Genomic DNA, 19938 nt, shown 5'->3' with positions numbered 1-19938 from the left:
GCATCAGCATTTATTCATCAACCAATAAGAGAAACATATATTTACATCATACAGAATGACATCCCCATCATGCAAATTTATGTCAATATATTTGAACATCTTACATAGAATGGACACTTGTCTGAGAAAATATATGTAAAATGTTGGTATAGCATGGGGGGTTATAGTTTAGTGGTATAGTGTTTATCTACCTTACAAGGCCCTGGGTTCTATACCCATGAACACACACACACACACACACACACACACACACACACACACACAGCAAAAACAAACCAAAATAACATAAAAAACTGAATTAAGTTGGAAATCCTTACTCACATGAAAATTCTGTGCAGATGAATTGGAAGGGTATTGGTATATGTAATAGCCTCTCATTGGTAAATATCTAACAGAAAAACATAGAGGCAGATAGGTCCATTTAGGCTCATGTTTAAAGAGTCTCAGGCCCTTATGGCAAGGAGGGTGCAGCTGGGGTGCTTCACATCTGCATGGACCAGAAAGCACAGACGGCAGACAGAATCAGAAGTGGTCTTCACCCTGAAGGCTGCTGAGGTTCCACAACTTCCTCAAATGGCAATACCAATTAGAGACTAAATGTTTAAGCAAGCCTGTAAGGTTATTTCACACCCTAATCATAGTAAGTATTAAGAAATCTGACCCTAAGAAAGGCATCAGAACCAGAATTCCTGGGTTGAGTCATATCTTCAAGGATCAGGTGATTCCAGCATTCCAGCTTATAATATCCCAACTTAAACCTCCCAATCTCACTTTGCCACAGGACAGTCTAAGACTTAAATCAGATAAGGGTGGCCCAAACAAGAATATTCTTTTTATTTTTAAATTTAAATTACAAAGTTGCTTCACATGTCATTCCCAGGTCCCTCTCCCTTTCCCCCCCCCTCCCACCAACCCCCCAGTACCCCCTCATTTCCCCAGAGAGGGTGAGGCCCTCCATGGGGGTGTCCATAGTCTGTCATTTCATCCAGGGCAGGGCCTAGACCCTCCCCCCAAGAGTCCAGGGAGAGTGAATCTCTCATTGTTGGGTGGGCACCCAAAGTCCATTTGGATGTCAGGGATAAATACTGATCTACTACCCAAGGTCCAATATATTGCCTAGGCATCCTCACTGACACCTACATTCAGGGGGTTCTTGATCCGTCCCATGCTGGATTTTCAGACATCAGTCTGGGATTCAAGAGCTAACCCTTGTCAGGTCAGCTGTTTCAGGGGGTTAAATCAGCCCAGTCTTAACTCCTTTGCTCATCAATACTCCCTCTCTTCACTGGGTTCCTTGAGTTCAGCTCAGTGTTTAGCTGTGGGAGTCTGCCTCTGCTTCCATCAACCATTGGATGAAGGTTCTGTTCCCCAGACTCTCTGGCCATGGGATTGTAGGCTGGCACTCCCCAAATCTATGTCTAAAATCCATATATGAGAGAGTACATACCATGTTTGTCTTTTTGTGACTGGGCTACCTCATTCAGGATGGTTTCTTCTAGTGCCATCCATTTGCCTGCAAATTTCAGGATTCCATTGTTTTTTTCTGCTGAATAGTACTCCATTATGTAAATGTACCACATTTTCTCTATCCACTCTTCAGTTGAGGGACAAGAATATTCTTAAAGGGACATACTATTCATAAAAGACAGAACTCAGAAGGTTGCAATCCCTGTACATAGAAATAACTGCTTAGTGAACGTTCATTGAGCACCACTGGAGGTTACCAGCACAGCTCAGTTACTTCATGGTGTGTTCACACTTAATCCTCACTTCTCATCCTGGCTCTGTGGCTAAGAGAGGCAGAACCCCAGACATACAACTTCAGGTGATCAGCCTTGAACTGGAGGTTAAATAACTTTCCTCAAGTCCTAAGCTTTATCAATATGTGACGGATTTTTTTTTAATTTTTATAAATCTGACAAGTAAAATGTGATCCCTGGCTTTAAATTAAAACCTCCATGTCCCAGAACTTTCCTCCCTATAAATTTTATTTCTTATATTTGAATTACATTTATTTATTTTGTATCACTAATTCTTAGGAAATGCTTTAGTGCACACATTTCTAGTCACTAACAGGTTCATCCTGTTGTGCACCTGTTTAGCTGTCTTGGACACTCTGCTCTGGGTGCCAAGTGCTTTTAAATATGGAAAAAATTAACCTTCTTTTATAGATGGCTTAATTACACACAATTGCTGTGTTACAGGAAGTTCTTTCTCGCCAGGTCCTGCCGCTTCAGCCCCAAATGAACACACAGAGATGCTATAGTAATTATTAAACTGTTGGCCGATAGATAAGCTGAGCTATTTACTGGCTATGGTTCTATTAATCTAAGTATTTCCACGTGGTATTGGCTGATGGGAGAATGTCTGGACCTGTTACTCCTTCCTCCACTACATGGCATCCCTTTGCAGTCTCTTTCTATCTACCTTTCCCAGAATTCTCCTTGTCTCCTAGTCCTGCCTGTCTTCCTGTATCTATTGGCCAAGCACTGTTTTATTCATCAATCAATAAGAGAAACATATACAGAAGAACATCTTTCACCATTGCTGTTTACATGGAAAAAGCAGAATTACGATTCCTCCCCCTTGTTTACCAGCATTCATAGTTTTTTGCTTCACTAAAGCCTTCTAGAAATGATCAGTGAGATATTTTTGTATTGTTCAGTGCATTGTTGCTAATGTATATTTTTTAAAAAAATTCCTGTGTATGGGTGTTTTGATTGCATGTATGTCTATACACCATGTGTGTGCCTAGTGCCCTCAGACAGCAAAATAGAGTACTGGGTCCTCCGGAATTGGAATTATAGGTAATTATGAGCCACCCTGTGAGTGTTGGGGAATCAGGTCCTTTGAAACAGTAGCCCATGCTTTTAACCATTGAGCTACACCTCCAGCCCTACTAATATTATTTATGCTTCAGTTTGCCCATTCTTGGCCCGCAGCAGCCTTGTTTGTATTTATCTCTCGCGAACTGGAGATTTAGCATTTACATATAACCAGTCTGCCAACTTATTACGTGTGGTCACTGGGAACTATTAAGCATGCCAACTCTGTAGATCAAAACATCTTAACTATAAAATACAATCCAGCTGCTACAATGAATGTATATAAACCTTCAAAGATGACTTTTGAGCCATTTAAAAAATAAAAGCAATCAAGGAGTGACCCTTAGTGATAGTGTTTAGAGGTGTCAGGCTTAATCTCCAGCTCCAGAACAAAGGTCATATGAACATGTGTGTTAGAAATAAGTTTGGGGTTAAAAGGAAAAGACCGCCACGCCACATAAAGTGTCTCTGCAAATAAAACTTGAATTCATATCAGAACTACGTCCTGAATTCAGCAGCAGAAGCGAAAGCACACTGGAGCAGGATGCACACTTACTTTTTGTTCTAAATCAAGTGGTGACTGTGTCTTTCCCCACTGGCTGAGAGCCGGCCTCATGGTCTTTTGAGATTGGCTAACTTTAAAGAGCAAGCTCAGAGGAAAAGAAGGGAAGGGGGCAGCTGACTTCTGCCTAAGTCACTTAAGATCAGAGAGTGCAGCAGGCCTCTGTGAAAACAAAGGATACATACATAACCCCTAATGACATTTAGATAAGTGCCCCGAAACTATGTTTTAAACTAAAGTTATATATGTTTTTAAATTCATAGAAATTTCTCAGAAAATATTCACATTAAAAACTAATGCCACTTCTGGGACTAAAGAAGAGTATTCGTACGTGTTTGGGGCAGAGAATGAGAAATGTTAAGCATACGTATTCCTTTTGCATTAGGGACAGTGTTCTTTGAAATCAGTTGCTTCTTTTTTAAAAACCAATTTATTACAGAATTTAGTTATTGTGTGTGAATATGTGGAAGAAAGGGGTAGTCAGAGGACAACTTGCTGGAGTCAGTTTTCTCCTTCCACAACGTGGGTCCAGACTTGGCAACAAGTACCTTTACAGCCTGAGTCATCTCTCCAGCACCAAACTCAAGTGTAAATTGTTTTTCCTTTGAATAAAACTTATAGCTATCAATTTCATTTGGTTTCTGTATTTGAGACAAAACAAATGCAAAAATTTAGAGTATCAAGAGACAAAAGTGTGTTAATGTTTATAAAAATTTGTGGTTTCATGGGAAACTGATGTTTAGAAAAGTGTGTGTGTGCGTGTGTGTGTGTGTGTGTGTGTGTGTGTGTGTGTGTGTGTGATGTGGGAAGTAAGTCTATAGGATTGCACTTTTGACTAGTCGAGTGACGATCAGCAAACCCCTTACTTGCCCTTGGCCTGAGTCTGATGTGGTGGCACACATTATCAATACTTGAATTCCATGCCAGCCTAGGCTGGAGATCAAGATTCCTGTCTCAAGGCTGGGCATGGCTATGGATGTCCTTATTTCCAGCACTCTTGAGGAAGAGATAGGTAGATCTCTGTGACTTTGAGATTAGCCTGGTCTACATAGAATTCTAGGACAGCTAAGGCTATGCATAAAGAGGATGCCTCAACCTTTGCCCCCACTGAGAGAGAGAAGCAGAGAGAGAGAGAGAGAGAGAGAGAGAGAGAGAGAGAGAGATTCTGTCTCAAAACAAAACAATGAAACAAAAACCTCTCCTAGCCTAAAATATAAGTATTAGATTCTGTTAAGTAAAAACAACTCTTAATGCACGAGTGCTTTGAGGTGAATATGCCTGTAATGAGCCAACGAGCTGGTATAAAAAGGAGCATTAATTGGCACCTCAGTGACAAGGTTAAAAGCATACTGTGTCATATCAGGGAGATGAGTTATGCATATTTAATCCTTGTTAAGTCATACTTAAGAGTCATAGGAAGGGCAAAGTGAGATAACACATATAAAAGTTTCTTATAACATATAAAAGTATAAAACAAAATATTTTTAATCAGTCTTGAAGGTTGTGCATCAAATTGGGGCCTTCAAATATAATATTAATAGAAAGATTGCAGCATAGCAAAAACATAATCATAGCACAAGCATGCTTACCTGTGGTGCGATGGTCTCTGACTGGGTGAGTCACAGATTTTAACTTTGGAGCAACCCATAATGCCATCAATAATTGCATAAGAAAATACTGGGAATGGTAGGAGAACCTTGAGAGATTGATTTTGATATGGTTAGGTATTGCATTAGTTACTATTCTATTGCTGGGAAGAGACAGTATGATCAAGAAAAATTATCAAAGAAATTGTTGACTTAAGGGTTTTAGAGGGTTAGAGTCCATGATGACTGAGCAAACTGATGTTGACAGAAACACCTGAGAGTTCATGCCTTGATTCACAAGCACAAGGCAGAGATAGCTAACTTTAAATATCAAGAGTCTTTTGAAACCTCAAAGTCTGTGCCCAGTGACTTGCTTCCAACAAAGTCACATTTCCTAATCCTTCCCAAACATGTTCACCAACTGAGGACCAAGTATTCAAATATATGAGCTCCCTCTTCCCTATAGACTCTGGCCATATCATAATGCAAAATTAAACTTCAAAAATCTCTCTAGTCTTTTATAGTCTCAACTCTGTTTTAAAATTCAGAGTCCAAGTCTCTCCTGAAACTCAAGTCAGTCTCTTCAATGTAACCACCTGTAAAACCGAAAAGCAAATCCCATGCTTACAATATACAATGCCATTGAATGTATATTACCATTAATTTAAAGAGTGGAATTAGGACATAGTGAGGAAATACCGGATTAAAGCAAGACCAGAATCTAGCAAGGCAAATTTCAAATCCTGCAGCTTCTTGTCCATTGTCAAAGAGTTAAGCTGGCTCTGCCCTTCCAGCTTCCCCGCCTAAAACACACACACTTCTTTAGGGCTTCTTGCTCTCTGTGTTTACAGCTCTTGCTGGCAAATGTCTCATGATTCTGGCGTCTCCAGGATCTTGGTGTCTCCAACAAAACCCAGGTTTCACTTTCAGAGCTTCTTTCAGTGGGCTCTCAGGACCTTCATGCAAGGACTGCCCTGCCACACATTGCCTGACTTCCAAGACTCTCCTTAACTATGGAGGAAGATTCCATAACGGTTTACTTACTACCCTCTCAATACTCTAAAGCCAGATCCACAAGGACAATGTTGTCAAGTTCAGTTTTCCACTGATGATGGAGATTGCCCTACTTGACCCACATATGCTGCTTTCCTTTGCTGCTGGTTTTTAGGCCTTTACCTTTAACAAGCTGGAAGTTTTGTTGTGAGGGGTCAGAATTAAATCTTCTGGTGCTCTTTTTCTCTTCAAACTACACATTTTATATATCTTTGCTGCCTTACTTGCTATTTACATTGTAGACCTGTATAAGAGTGATTACTAACAGTGACATTACAAAGCCAATATTAGGTTTCCTTATAATCTGCTCTCACATGTAAATTTGTCTATTGATTTTGCTTTTCAATTTAGCCTCAGGCAAATTTTTTAGGAAAGGAGCAGAAAGCAGTCACATTCTTTGCCAGCATATCACAATAATTGTCTCTAGCCCCATCGCTATTGTTGTTCCTGTCTGAAACCTCTTGAGCTGGGCCTCCATAGTATAGATGTCTCTGAATACTGTCTGCCAGGGCCCTACTAGAAAAGTCTATGAAGCCTTGCTTACATCATTCCAGCACTTCTCTAGTCTAGAGTCCCAAAGTCTCCTACATTCCTTCAAAACACAGCATGGTCAATCCTATCACATCAAAACTCCACTCCTTCTGTCTTACTTAATTTTCTATTGCTATGAAAAAACACCATGACCAAGGCAATTTACAAAAGAAAGTGTTTAATTGGGCTTAGGGTTTTAGATAGTTAGAGTCCATTATGGCTGAGCAAACTCATGGTGGCAGGAACATCTGAGAGTTCACATCTTGACTCGCAAGCAGGAGGCCAAGAGAGTCCGCTGGGAACAGGAGGTTTTTCCAACCCTCAAAGTACACTCCCAGTGACACACCTTTTCCAACAAGGCTACACTCGCTAATCTTTCCCAAGCAGTGCTACCAACTGAGAACCAAGTCATATCATCCATGTTCTACTTTATGTTGCTGTATAAAACATTCTGATGAAAAGCAACTTAAGAAAGAATTTATTTGTCTTACACTTCAAGGCTGCCGTTCATCATTAAAGGTAATAAGGGCAGGAAGTCCAAGGCAGAAACCATGTATGAATGCTGATTGCTGGACTGATCATAGGCTCAGGCTCACAATTACTTTTCTTATACTTCACAGGAACACCTACCCAATGAATGATGCCATCCACAGTGGGGTGTGCCCTACATCAGTTAGTAATTAAGACAGTTCCTTACAGACATGCTCATAGGCTAGTCTTATCTAGGTAATCCCCAGGTCTGAGAGTCCCTTCTCAGATTACTCTAGGGAGAAGAAAGTTGACAATTAAAGCTAACTAGGCCATCCCCCAAAGTATCCAGACCCTCACGTACAGTTTTCCTTTTCTCAGGTTCAGTTACTCAAAATCAAACATAGTTCAAATGTATTTCATGTAAAGCTTCAGAAATAAACAATTCAGAAATGTTAAATTCTACTCTGTCTGAGTAGTGTGATGAAATGTCCTGCCCAGACATGATTTACCCCTTTATCCCCTCATCCACATTGCAGGCACTATACCCAATCATCACTTAGGTGTTAAAGTTATCAGACTGGACATTGCAGTACAGATATAGAGTCAAGCTACATTCATTACAGTGCATTGTAACTGCTCTGTTTCATCATCGTTAATTGCTTACTAAATCTAATTGATGACAAACATTATCATAGTATGTAGAGTAATAATACTGTATGTATAGGTTGGGTACTGTCCTTGGTGTGTGTTAGACATGCATTGGTGTGCTAGTTTGTTTTTGGAAGCTTGTCACAGGCTAGAGTCCTCTGAGAGGAAGGAACCTCAGTTGAGAAAAGGCCTCTATAAGGTCCGTTTATGGGGCATTTTCTTGATTAATGATTGCTGTGGACAGGCCCCGCCAACTGCAGGTGGTGCCAACACTGGAAAGGTAATCCTGAGTTGTATAAAAAATCAAGATGAGTAATCTGTGAGGTGCAAGTCAGAAAGCAGTGTTCCTCCATGTTCTCTGCTTCAGTCCCTGCCAAATTCGTGCCCTGCCTTCCTTCCCTGACGTACTCCAAACAGTAAGACAAAATAAACTTCCCAAGTTGATTTTGGCCAATGTTTTGTCAAAGAAACAGAATGTAAAGTAGGAAAACTAGGGTCTTGGGACATATCCTACCATATGTTGAAGTTCTGATCCTAGTAAGAAATAGAGTCAACAGTTTGGAAATAAAGTCAAGTTCAAAATAAAGTGAGGCCATGCTGGCTGAAGGTGTGCCTAATTATCAAAAAACTGTTCCCCTTGTAAGAAAACAGAGGTTTAAAGATACAGACAGATGGTCATGGGGAGTCTCTATGTATACACAGGAACAAGGATTGTATTCATGTTGCCACATACTGTCTCATAGAAAACTCATATATGCATGCATCAGGCATGCTAAGCAGAAATACTATCAACTGAACTACATTTCCAGCCCTGGGATAAAATTTGTATACAACATTCATTATTTTTCCTCTCACTTTGACCAAATACCTAACAAGAAGCAAGGTAGGGGAGAAATGATTTATTTGAGCTCAAAGTCTCTTGGGAGAAGAGAGAGAGGTTGGTGGTTGAAACTGTTGGTGATAATAGGAACTTGCAGAATCAACAATCAGGTAGCCAGATCAATGTCAGGCTATAAATCATAATCCTCACCCCTGAGACCTCACTCTCCCTGCTAGGCACTTCTTTCAAAAGTTTCCACACCTCCCAAGCCAGCACTGGCAGCTGGGGACGGAGTGTCCAAACACAGGAGCCTGTGGGGCACTTTTCCCGTTGAAGCTATAGCACACACTACGAAGTTCACTTTGTGTAGCCATCACCATGATACATGATTAGAGCATTTTTATCAAAGGAACCTTGTGCCTATTAGTAGTCCTTCCTACACAACCACTAACCTGTTCTCTGTCTCTCCAGGTTTATTTATGGACACTTGATGTAACTGGTATTATACAACATGTGCCCTTCGGGGTCTCATCCTTTCATTTAGGCAAACAATTTCAAGGTTGAGTCATGTCATAGAGTGAATTGGGTTGCTCATTTTTTAAAACTTGTGACATAATTTTCATATTTATTTGATTGTGTGTATACATGCATGTGTCACAGTGTGGGGTGGGAGTCGGGTGTCAGAGGACAACATGTGAGACTTAATCTCTCTCCTATTACTTTGTGGGCTCCAGGTATCAAACCCAGGTTGTCAGGCTTTGTTGGCAGCAAGAAACCTTAGCTACTGAGTCATCTAACTGGCCCATTTTTAAGTGTACAGTTGTGTGGGTTTAGTACTGTTATAAAGTTATGCAGTAGTCATACTTTCTAATTCCAGAACATTTTCACTGCCCCAACAGAAACTTTATATTCACATAAACTGTCACTCCCCGATCTCCTTACACCCAGTACCTGGAAAACACTGATTTATTTTCATCCCCTATGGATATGCCTAACCTAAACATTTCTTATAAATATAATTTTTTAAAAATAGCATTTTGCACCTATCTTTAGTCATTTACCGTATGTCTTAGTTACTGTTCTATTGCTGGAAAGAGACACAATGACCAAGACAGCTTATAAAAGACAGCACTTAACTGGGGGCTTGCTTTCTATTTCAGAGAATTACAGTCCATGATCAGCATGACAGGAAGCATGGCAGCAGCATGCAGGCATGGCACTGGAACAGTAGCTGAGACCTCACATCTGATCCAAAAGTTGCAGAGACAGAGGGAAACTGAGGCTGGTGTGGACTTTTGAAATGTCAAAGCCTAGCAACAGTAAAACACCTCCTCAAACAAGGTCATGTCCTAATCCCTCCTAAACAGTCCTCCAACCAGAAACCAAATATTCAAATACACAAGCCTATGGGGGATGTTTTCATCCAAACCGCCACACCATATTTTCAGGGCTAGGCCCTGGTGCAGCAGCATCCACTCCTGAAGTTCTGTCTACAGGTGGCTGATATTGATACTGGTACAGGCACTGCACTTTGCCCACTCGTCCATTAATAAATATGGGTTTTCTCCATTTCAGTTCTTGTGGATAATTTGAGCTTTTCTCAAATTTCTGTGTGAACTTATTTTCTGTTTTCTTATGTATGTGTAAGAGTAGAATTGATGAGTTATTTAAAAGCTCTATATTTTACACTTAGAGAACCTGCCCATTTGTTTTCTAAAGCAGCTAAGTAATTTTACATTCCCACCTGAATACAATAAATGAAAATTCCAGTTTCAACACATTCTGTTCAACACTAATTATTGCTATCTTTTTATTTTACTCATCCCAGTACAGAGTGGTGTTTCACTGAGGTTTAGATTTCACTTTGCTGGTGATAAAGATGGTGACCTTCTTTCTATATGTATATTGGCATAATCAATATAGTATTTAGAGAAAGAGCTAGTCAAATTCTTTCTTTCTTAAATTTGTACTTTCATGCCTGTGTGTGTGTGTTGAGTTCTTTCCTTACCCATCATAAGACTTGTCATAATTCTTATAAATAATTCTCCCTCCTGTAGGTTGTTTTTCATACTCACAATGATATCCTTTAAAAGATAAGAGTTTAATTTTATTAACCCAAACTATCAAATCTTGATCCCCATGGAGGGTGTCACTCTCCATGGGGAATGGAGTGGATTTTGTGGGGGGAGGTTGGGGAGGCTGGGGAGGAGGGGAGGGAGAGGGAGCTGGGATTGACATGTGAAGCAAGCTTATTTCTAATTTAAATTAAAAAACAAACTATCAAATCTTTTCTTTAAATTCTTTTATTACATCTTATTTTGTGTTTGTTTACTTATTCATTTTACAGACAGGACAGTATACATGAGGAGGTCAGAAAACAACTGTGGTAGTTGATTGACTCCTGTGGTAATTTGAGTGTATTGGCCCCCATAAACTCTTGGTAGGATCACTATTAGAAGATGTGTCTTTGCTGGAGTGAGCATGAACTTTTTAGAGGAAGTGTGTCACTGTAGGGGCAGACTTTCAGATTTCCTATGCTCAGGATACCACCCAGTGTTTCAATAGACTTCCTGTTGCCTAAAAGAGGTAGCACTCTCAGCTACTTCTCCAGCACCATGTCTACCTGCATGCTGCCATGCTGATAATGGACTAAACTTCTGAAATTGTAAATGAGCCACCCCAATTTAATGTATTTATTTATAAGAGTTGTCATGGTTATGGTGTCTCTTCCCAGCAGTAGAAACCCTAACTAAGACAGAAGTTGGTACCAAGGACTGAGTATTGTTGTAATAGCCATGGCCATATTTTTGTTTGGAGGAATATGGACTTTGAGAGATTGGGTTTGGAAAGCAGTGGAATGAGTTAAGTGCTGTTTAATGGGCCATACTAGTAGGAACATGGAAGATAGACATGCTGTGTGTGATCTGATTAACTATGGGACAAAGAGATTTTAGTGAAGAAAGTGACTGCTTTTTGCCCTTGTGTAAAGAGCTGCCTGAGTATAAAGTGGGTTAATCCCAGCATTTGGAAGGCAGAGGCTGGTGGATCTCTGAGTTTGAGGCCAGCCTTGCCTACAAAGTAAGTTCCAGAACAGCCAAGTTTAGGCAATGAAGGACTGAAAGCTGGTAAAGATGCAATTGAAAGATCTCTGAGTTCAAGGCCTGTCTGGTCTAAAGATCCAGTTTCAGGACGGCCAAGTTTAGGCACTGAAGAGCACAATCAAAACAGAAAGTTGGTAAAGTCATTGTAATTGAACTAGAAGAGCATGTTCTACATCCAGCAAGCAGCAAAACCTGGCAGCTTTGGCCACATGGTTCTGGCTTTAGAGTTAAAGATAGAAGAAATGGGTTATGGAATTTATCACTACACCTAAGGAAAGCTGCTGGGGCCAGGCATGGGTCAGGGGTGCCCCTGAATGGAGGTCTAGAGAGGCCACATTGTGAAGCTGTGAATTTGAAGCCTGGATTGCCTTGGAGACCCCTAGTTGTTAGAGATGCCAGAGTCAGGGGCACCTGCCAAAGAGAACTGCTAACAGGGAAAGGAGCCAGCCCAAGAAAAAGAAGTGTGTTGTAGTCAACAAAGCTGAACAGAGTTCTGAAGCACTTTTTGACATCAGACACAGAGATGCAGAGTTTAGAGTTTGCCCAGCTGGTTTTCAGTCCAGTATTTCCTCACTATGCTCCCTGTATCCTTCCTGTTGGAAGTATGTCATCTGATTTTTTATTTTGATTTTTACAGGTGATTATAGTTAAGAGATTGCATGAGTCTCAAAAGATTCTTTGAACTTTGAACTTTAAAATGTTGTTGAGACTATGAAAGACTATGGGGACTTTTGAAATTGGACTAAATGCATTTTGCATTATGATATTGTTATAGACTATGGGAGTTTGAGAGTAGAATGTGGTAGTTTGAATGTAATTGACCCCATAATCTCATAGGGAATGGCACTATTAGGAGGTGTGGCCTTGTTGGAGTAGGTGTGGCCCTTTTGGAGGAAATGTGCACTGTGTGGGCGGGCTTTGAGGTTTCCTATGCTTAGTTAGAGCCAGTGTCTCAGTCAACTTCCTGCTGCCTGCAAGATGTAGGATTCTCAGCTACTTCTCCAGCATCATGTCCCCTTTCACATCATGACAATAACAGACTGAGCCTCTGAAACTGTTAGTGAGCCACCCCAATTAAATGTTTCCTTTATAGAGTTGCCATGGTAATGGTGTCTCTTACCAGCAATAGAACACTGACTAACACATCTCCTCTACCATCTTTCACCTCTGGCAGTAAGCATCTTTACCCACTGAGCCAAAAATCTTTTGTGCTTTTGGTGCCATTTTTATTCCTGGGTTTTCTTCTAAGTATTTCATAGTTTCCATTCTTAGATCTTCAGATCTGGTATGCTTGAGTTAGTTTTTGTGCATGGTGTGAGCAAGGGGTTTAATTTCATTCTTTAGCTGTATATATCCATTTGTGTTAGCATTTGTTGAAGTATTTCCCGTCAGTGACTTGTCTTTGCCTTTTGTCAGTCATCAGTGGCCTTGGTGTCAGCTTTTACTTCTGCACATGCAGGTGATAGGTGTGGCTGCTCTTAGTATTGCACTTCCTTGATATCTGTCACTTTGTAGAAAGATTTGAAATCAGGATGTGACCTTCACCAATACTCCCACTTTTTGAGAGTTGCTATGAGTTTTCTGGGTTTCATTTATTTACATATGAAATTTTAGGATCAACTTGGCAATTTATACAAAAAAGTTGGCTGGGATTTTGATAGGAACTATATAAAATAATTTTTTGATTTATCAAAATATTTCCAGTGGGATGGTTTCCCATTTATTTAGACCTTCATGTTGAACCATGTTTTGTAGTTTTGTACATGTGTTAAATTTATTCCATTTATTTTATTCTCCTTGATGGTATTATAATTCAAATTATTTTAATATTATAACTAGTATGTAGAAATACAGTGGTTGTTTTTATTCATTTTTGCTTCCTTTAAATTTGGTTTGGTTTGAGACAAGGTCTTCTATAGCCCAGGCTAACCTAGAATTTGCTATGTATTCCAGGCTGATCTGGAACTCATAATTCTCCTGCCTAGGCCTTCTAAGTGTGGAGATTACAGATATATACCACCATGACTAGCTTTACAATCAGGTTTTGTATATTTACTTTGTGCCTTGTCACTTGCATGAACTCATTAGAATTTTTTCTAGAGGGCTTCCTAGAACTTTTTTATTTAAGAGTACATCACTGAATATTACAAGTAGTTTTACCTAGGCTGGGGAGATGGCCCCCTCAGTAAGTTCTTTCTGCACATGCAACCTGAGTTCAAATCCTTACCACTTGTATTTGGCAGATAGATTTCTGGAGCTTGCTGTCCATAAAGTCTTGCCAATAGGTGAACTCCAGATTTAGTGAGAGAGCCTGTCTCAAAAATAATGTGGAAAACTCTCAAGAATGGTTCCTGCCTTCACCCTTTGGTTCCTGGCATGGACACATACACATTTACTTGATTTCCAATTCTGGAGCTTTTCATTTCTTTTTTTAATCTCATCACCCTAGATGGAATTCCAATGTAGTATTGCATAAATGTTGTAAGCTTTAACATTCTTTATCTGTTCTCAGTCTTAGGAAGAAAGCCTTAGCCTTCTGGTGTCTGATATAATAATAACAGTAGTGTTTGTTAATGATCTTGATAATATTTTTGCTGTTTTTAATCATAAAATATAAGAATGTTATTAACTTTTTATTGAAACTGCTGTTTGCCCTTTATTCTATTAATGTGATTGTTGATGTTTTATATATAAATTAACAGTCATAGTGTATGCTGCTTCCATGTTGCTGATTCAGTTTGCTAGTACTATGATGAAGAGGCTTACAAGAATGTTCATAAAAGATGGTTGTGATGTGTATGTATCTGGTTTTTGTGTTGGTATAGTGTTGGTGTCAGAGAATAAGTTAGAAATTATTTGTTCCCCTTCCATTGTGTGAAAGCTTTCAAAGAACAGACCCTTAGACACTTCTTGCGAACTGTGTGGTGTAATTCCCCAGTGACAGCATTTTGATCTGTGCTTTTCTTCCAACATAAGGTGTGGGCCAGGTTAAAGGCATGTGTCATCCCACAGCTATTTTTTCTTCAATGTTTGTTTGTTTCTTGAAAAAGGGTCTCAATGTGTAGCCCAGGCTATCCTGGAACTCAATATGTAGGCCAGGTTATCTTTGAGGTAACATAGATCCACCTGCCTCTGCTTCCTGCACGCTGGCACTAAAGGCGCATGCCACCATGCCCAGCCAAATGTTTTTTTCTGTTCCAATACTGAAGTTAATTAACACAGCAAACTCTAGGCTGCTATCTTTAGAATCTTTCCAGTTCTACTTGCAATAGTGGCTCCTGGCTGGTATCTGGGGACTTGGCTTTCAGTGTTTTCAGTCAATGGTTAAGCGATAGCAGTTGTTCCCTAGTGTGTTGTACAAACAATATGATGTGTGCTGAACACCTGCTTTCACTTTAGGACTCTGGAATATTGTTTTTTATAAGCCAGAATGTTAATGTCCCAGTGCTCAGCCTAAACCTTAAGCACCAACACTCCACTGGGCTTCCTTGGCAGAGGCTGTACACACTTGTTGCTGGGGACGTGTTCTCTGTGATTAGTCATGACATGGGAAGGGCCTAGGGAATCCTGCACACAGGCCCCTCCCACTTTGCCCAACCATGTCTTTCACACTTGGAGATGCTACTGAGCATGGACCTATCTGCCCTTTGTGTATTGCTGCCAGTGTCAAGGAGTACTAGCCCTGCCTTGATTAATTGCCACTACAATCATCACCTTCTATCAGTTTCCTCAGTCATTTGCTCTTTCATTAAAGTTGTAGTTCCCTCAGGTAGAACTGCAAAGCCTTACCTTGAAAGCCTGGAACTTTCTTAACAAGAAGGTACAATACATACTGCATACTTCCCTGTAGTTACATCTCTACTCTGAGAATATAGGTAGACAGCATAGGTCTTCCCAGCTGGGTCCTCTCACTGTAGAATTCTTTTAGATTTTGTTTGTTTATTGTTTTGCCTGAGTGTATATCTTGGCACTACATATGTGGAGCATCCACCAAGGTCAGAAAAGACATCAGGTCCCCTGGAATAAGGATGTGGGTGGTTGTGAGCCACCATAAGGACATTGGGAATGATCCTGAGTCCTCTGTGAGTGCTGAAAGTGTTCCTAAAAACGAACCCTTCTCTCCAGCCCCTGAAATGTAGAGCTTCTGTCCTAGGTGTGGGAACTAGAGCACGAAGGGAGCCCTGATGTCCTGGCCACCGTCTTAACTACTTTTCAAATGTTGTGACAAAACACCATTACCAGCTGGGCGCGGTGGTGCATGGCTTTAATCCCAGCACTTTGGAGGTGGAGCTTACTCTGTAGATGAGGCTGGCCTCAAACTCAGAGATCTACCAGCCTCTGCCCTCCAAATACTGGTATTAAAGGTGTATACCACCAGACCCAACTCTAAACTTTTCTTTACTTCCTTTTCACAAGTTAGATCTTGTCCTGTGGTCACCCCTCCCTTTATTCCATTTCTTAATCTGTTTATCTTGTTGCTTAGCCTGCTCCTTTTCATTATAAATCTTCATTAGAATTACATGACAGAGTCTATACTAGGCTGTTTTGAGATTTCCTCTGTCAATGGAATTAATTAAAAAATCTTCACTTTAGTCTCAGGCAGACTTTTCAAACAAGGGCAAAAGGCAGCCACATTCTTCACCAAATATCACAAGAACAGTCTCTAGGCAACATACTGAAATCCTTCTCCTCTGAAACATCTTGAGGTAGCCCCCACAGTTCAAATCACATTCAGCAGCACTGTCTTCCATGTTCCTACTAGGATGGCCCATTAAGCAGTTCTGCCTCCTGAGCACTAGGATTAAAGTTGTGGTCAACTGGGCCTGGCCATTCCACAGTTCATAACAACTATTCAATTCTGTTTAAAAAAAATTGCAGACATCACCTTTACTAACATTTTACATTTGGTTCCATAAACAAACTTGTCAAAAATTAATCATATGTATATTTATAAAAATTTCATGAATATATACTCTTTATTACTTCTGAAAATATATTATTCTAAAGGTGGAAAGTATTCACAACAGACTACTTAAATTTTCATCCTTCCCAGTATCTGAAACATTATTATGTATACCACTGTTGTCAGGGTAGCTTGTTAAGCCCCCAAATTCCTGTTTCTCCCCATTTGTTGGAGATAAGTCTAACAGAAACCGTGATTATGAGCTATACATTCCTTCTCCTTGCACAGTAAAAAATACCATTCTTCATTTCTTTTTTCTTTTCCTTTTTTCAGTCCAATTCAGCCTTTGGTTCCAGATTTTCATTTTTAATTTGCCCTAATAATATTCTCATTTTCAGTGGGTTTTCCAGAAACTCAAATATGTGTATTCTTGATATCACATTCATTGGATTTCTGAGGACTCGCAGATGGAGCTCTGAGCTTTGCAGGAGTTCTTTTGGCACATGTACTGTTATCAGGCCGGAAACCCAAGCAGAAACCAAATAAAGGTCCTTTTCCTTCAGATTTTATCTTATATTCCATCTGCAGAGATGTCCATTGCAGCTGATCCTTGTGGCCTTGGAATTCTCTTGGCTTTGGTTCATGGCAGCCACCAACACTCAAAAGTTGGGTACAGACTAGTGCCTCACTCTATGGCTGCAAAGCTGCCCTTCCTCCACCTTTCCAGGAGAGCTAGGCTCCCAAGCACAGAGAAGGCTGAGCAAAAACACAGGGAGTGGGCTGAGACAGTCCTAACTGGCAGTTTTCATATGCTTTGCGCTTTAGGGTTGCAGGTTCATTTCAGTGAACTAGCTATTGTCACTTTTCTTTGTTGACAGCCATTTTCCATTTGTCGTAGTTACACTGGTTTTTGCCTAGAAAATTAACATTTCTTGCACTGTACATGACAGCATCCTACTAAGGACCTGGTGATGTTATGGGAGCTGTTAGGGCCAGACCCTGGACCCTGACAGCCCTAATAAGCCAAATTCAACTACACACCCTGGATAGGCCACTTAAAGAGAAAGAATAATAGTGAAAATCCTAAGAAGGAGTTTTATTTGATGTGGATACATTGGGAAGAGGAACAAAGAGGTCTGGTGACCCCCCCATTTTAGGTTACAAACACTAGATTTAAGTTTAAATAGATGTAAGAGGTGTGCATAGCTAAGCAGTACTGTTACCATGTAGTGGTCTTGATGGGTCCTCTTTTTTCTGCCAGCCAAAGAATGAAAAGGAAGAAAAATGCTAAGTGCAACAGGCAGCAGCAGAGGAATCTCAGACCTGCAGCCAGCAGTAGACAGTCAGCCTATGAGAGGGGCTTTGACTAATTACAGACTAAGTGGGGGACACATAGCAGACAGAGACTGCAGAGGTGAGCCCTGGAGACTGAAGCCCAGTCTGCCCTTGGGGGCTGGGAAATTTAAGACTCTTTGAGGCCTTCAATTTGGGGTAAATATATCCTAATAAGACCCTGAATTTATAAGGCCATTCATCAGCAAACAAGTCTAAGTGGAAGAAGGGGGTGCCAGGCCCTTTGTTTTTAGGTGCCAGGCTTTGTCTAAGGTCGGGAAAGTGAGGAAGAGGCCAGAAGCTTTACATTTTGCTACCTAGCTGGGTCTCCTCCTTTCTGTCTGCCTGTCAGGGATCTGTCTAACTTTGGTCCCTAAGTCCTGCTCCGGACACAATATCACCATCACTGTCTAGGTTCCTGACTGTCCAGCAAGGTGGGCTGACCAGTCACCAGCACTAAGTGGAATGCCCTCCTGGGAGACAAACTCTCTTTCTCTGCCAGGAACTGTGGTCCCCCAGGCCTTTTCCTTCTCCCAGTACAAGAGGAATTTGTGCAAATTCTAATTCCACTGGCTGCATTGTCTCAATAGTCTGATGGCCAAGGGAAGGGACACATGTGTCTCTTCAGAGTATCTTATTCCTGCCAGCAAGGTAACAAGAATAAGTCAGAATTCCAGCCCATGAAATACTGGGGTATGGATGATTTGTTCTCAGAAACAGCAACTCACTCATTCTACAGCTTTCTGCCATCTCACATGTAGGGACAGTAGAGATAAGCCATGGTGGTTTCCAGTGAGCGTTGTACACAAGAGAAGATTCTGTTCTGTAGCCTATGCTAACCCCACCTCCACAGATCCAGCAACTGCTACTTTCCCCTTATCTGATTACGATTCTGTCTAAGCATCCCCAAAGGTATCAGTTATTAAAGAGAGAAGGGGAGGGGTGGAGTTTCCTAGCAACCTTTTGAGATGTAACTTGACAGTCATCAAAATGGTGTATATGGCTGATGCTAAGATGAATTTGCTTCCTTCCCTGAGCTCACACCCACACTTGACTGCCTCTTTCCTTCTGAAACTCATCCTTTGAGAAGCCCACTCTCTGCTCTCTATGTATCTTACTATTCTGGGAACTTCTCTTTAGAGAAAGAGAAGTTATTCAGTCCATATTAAAATATTTTAATAAAATCTCCAACTCTGCTTCATAAACTGACTATCCCTGTTGTTATTTCAGTATTACAGCAATGAATCAGGGTGTGGCTGGAGTGGAGGTCCATAAGAGTCTATAGGAACTCCTCAGACTGCTGAAGGCAACAGTGGGGTGCTGTGTCTGTCCCTTAGTGTCCGACAGTTTCCATGCTATGGAGTTCACACCTGTTCCTCCCCAAATGCAACCTAGGTCGAAAGTTAACTCAGAGCAGAAAGGACATTAGAAGTGTCTATCTATCTGTTTATAGTGTGAATGTCCAGATTCCTCCTTACAGTACATAGTACAAAGGCACTTTTATCTCTTGGAATATAAGTGACATTACCTTCCTTCCTGCCGCAGACCAGTCCTTCCTTGTTGCTTGTTGCTGTTGTTGTTGTTTTGTTGTCATTGGTGGTGTTGTTTGAAGTAGGGTCTCATGTAGCCCAGACCCATTAAACCCACTGTGTAACCAAGGGTGACCCTGAACTCCTGATCTTCCTGCCTTCACTGTGTTGGTACTGGGATAACAGGTGCCCCACCGTGCCTGAATTTTGCTTGGTATAAGGAACTAAATTGGACTCTGGCTTCTTACATTTTAACTAAACACTCCACCAACTCCCCTCTTTGCATTTAAAAACAGTGAATCTAACTCCAGACCTCATTTAGCATGCACTCACTTTAATCACTTTTACCTTCTAGAGCAAAAAGCCAAGGAGGCCCACTGTTATTCCAGCCAGTGACTGACGTTTCCATTGCCTTTTTTGGCTTAGAGATACACTTGCCTTGTGTTTGAACTTGTCCTATGTCTAGATTTTTGCCTAGAAAGAAAACGGGTGATCAGAGTGGGAACTCAATAACTCAGCTTTATTAGACTCCCCAGGGCAACCAAGATGTGGATTTAAAAACTTCAGACTTCTAATA

General features: G+C 40.8%; 1 protein-coding gene across 11 annotated transcripts in view; it reads left to right on the top strand.

Annotated features, from left to right (window-relative positions):
- Nucleotides 1-19938, top strand: part of Rgs20 (regulator of G protein signaling 20) — an 89713-nt gene that overhangs the window by 36829 nt on the left and 32946 nt on the right. Inside the window, exon 2 of one of the 11 annotated variants that reach the window (XM_040741517.1) lies at nucleotides 9657-9837. The exons of the other annotated variants lie outside the window; for them this stretch is intronic. The gene's annotated coding sequence lies outside the window, so the exon portion shown is untranslated. The remainder of the gene's footprint in view (nucleotides 1-9656; nucleotides 9838-19938) is intronic. 11 annotated transcript variants of the gene reach the window in all.

Source organism: Mesocricetus auratus, unplaced genomic scaffold, assembly GCF_017639785.1.
Source record: "Mesocricetus auratus isolate SY011 unplaced genomic scaffold, BCM_Maur_2.0 Super-Scaffold_6730, whole genome shotgun sequence".
Taxonomy (NCBI): domain Eukaryota; kingdom Metazoa; phylum Chordata; class Mammalia; order Rodentia; family Cricetidae; genus Mesocricetus; species Mesocricetus auratus.
Note: the sequence above shows the minus strand (reverse complement) of the source record. Positions and strands in the feature narration are given on the sequence as shown.